A 2,500-nucleotide genomic window follows, 5' to 3' on the forward strand; every position below is an offset into this window, starting at 1 on the left:
CCTTTTTTCACTTCTTGGAAATAAAACCATGTCCTGTGTGCGTTTTTCCTTTCTTTTCTTTTTTTTCACTTTTTTTACTTAGTGGAAATAAAACCATGCCCTGTGTGCGTTTTTCCTTTCTTTCTTTTTCTTTTTTTGTACTTCGTGGAAATAAAACCGCGTGAGCAAGGCCTTCGCCGCCGCGAGGTGGACGCAAATCGACCACAAGTTTACCGCGAGTGTGAAAGAAGACCCACAACGGACGAAATGAACAGGACATCTGAGCACAACCCGAGTGTAGAAAGGTGTGCCCAGCCATCGCTTTTCACTCACTTCACTCATGAAAAGCACATGTCCCTCACTCACTTACGAAAGGAAACACAAATGTCTCTCTCTCTCAACCATGAAAGGAAGTGCATGTCTCTCCCTCACTCACGAAAGGAAGCACATGCTTCTCTCTCGTTCATAGAAAGAGTACATGCGTCTTTCCCTCATTCATGAGAGGAATGCACACGTCTCTCAAGCAAGGATTTTACAGGTCTCACTCACTCATAAAATATTCGCAAATGCATCTCCTTTCCTCATGAAAGTAATACGGATACCTGCCTCTTCTACTCTCACACTCATACCCCCCCCCCCCACCAGCAGGACTCAAGTCGTAAATTTGGCATGTGACCCCCATAGGCCTACCTCAGTGCCAAAGGAACTGCAGAAAGGAGTGCCAAGAATCATATTTAATTATTATTATTATTATTATTATTATAATCATCATTATCATTATTATGAAGATGAAGCTCATTCTGCCTTTATATGCGTGCATTAAACACCAAAAATCTACAGAACGTACGGCGACAGCACGCCAATTGCGCCCGAAAGAGCGCTAAGATCGCGAGGGCTGTAAGGGCAAGGCACGTGCGCCGCACTTTCGCCGTGCAGCCCTTTTTACTCGCGCGTCGTAAGCGTCTGTCGTGCAGCTGCTGCAACACTGCCGTATGTCCTCCTTATTACCTCTACGATGCACGCACATGTCAAATCGCAAGAGTGTTGCTGCGAGCCTCTTACGACACCCTCAAGGGCAGCACGGCACGATTACGTCGCTCTTACTCCCGCCTGACGAATTGATTGATACTTTTTTAACCTCCACGTCCCCTACGACTCTCCTACGTCAAAAAAAAAAAAAAAAAAAAAAAAAAAAAAACACGCAGAGAGCGCACGATTCAGCAATCCGTGCGTCCGGTTGTGAGCGAGGCTTAAGATGTCAATAAAATCTATTCGTAGTTATTAAAGCAAAGCATTGTTCATTACTTTATGCACAAAAAGAAAACTGTTTTCTTATCTGGTACATTTGGCAAATTTAATAGCTTGTTACACAAACAAAAAACATTGAAATCGAGGTCGAAAAAACTATAAACACGTGGTGTATGTGTTAGAGGGAAGGCAAAACAAATCTTGCTCCGTGTCGAATAGGGATTCGCTTGCATCGTAAATCAAGGTATGTTCTCGTTTCGCGTAACGAGCGAATTTTCAAAGCGGTTACGAGGTCGTAAACACGCTAACGTACAAAACACATCTGCGAGCGCCTGAAACCAGTCGTTTCCCTCACCACTGCGGTCGCGCTATTTCGTTGGATTCGCCGCTAACGAAGGTGCACAAGGACATGTGGCAATTAAGAGTGGATCCTCTATTCACATTCAGCTCAAAGTAAAATAAAATCCCTTGCCTCTGTAAAACATTATTGTAAAGGCGATGATGATGTAAAAGTCCAGGAACCGCCAAACACCGTTCGAGAGAGTGACTAGTTCTCCGGTCAGCGTAGAATTCGTGACCGATCGTTAGTGGCTGCTCTCTTCGGCGTGTATTACCTGCAAAAGCAACCTTACATGTATGTAAGTACAATCATTTAATCCTCCTGGGAATGCGGTTTCTGTGGATTCTTGAACAGGATCGCGCTCTAAGAAGAGAAATAATGGTTTGGGCCTCTAACAAAAAAGTTTGAAAATGTCGGACAAGAATTTAGGAGAAAACAAAGAAAGACATTTAATATAAGGACGCACACATCATCTTGAAAATGAAGTATTTACCAGATTCAAAATTATGGTAATCTGATTTATTAAAAATTTCTCGTGATGGCGTATATACCATTTCTTTACTACAGATAACAAAGGGTTATTTATTGGAGTTTCTTATTAGCTACATCACATACATATCACATATTACCCACATCACATAGCTATTTCACATATCCGGGGGTTCGCTGCAAAGGTTTTCATTTCAATTTTTCTGCATAAACATGAAGCTTCTACTAAATAGTGCAGTAAAAGATTTTTTTTTTTTTTGGTCAATGTTTCTACAAGGAATACGAACATTTACTTCTGTATCTAATCTATCTAATTATTTGTGTCTTTTGTATTTTATTTTGATTTAGACATATCAATATACAATAACACATATATTCATATATGTATATATACATATATGCATATATGTATATATACGTATATCTATATATATTTTATATATA

Source organism: Penaeus vannamei, chromosome 4, assembly GCF_042767895.1.
Source record: "Penaeus vannamei isolate JL-2024 chromosome 4, ASM4276789v1, whole genome shotgun sequence".
In the NCBI taxonomy this organism is placed as follows: domain Eukaryota; kingdom Metazoa; phylum Arthropoda; class Malacostraca; order Decapoda; family Penaeidae; genus Penaeus; species Penaeus vannamei.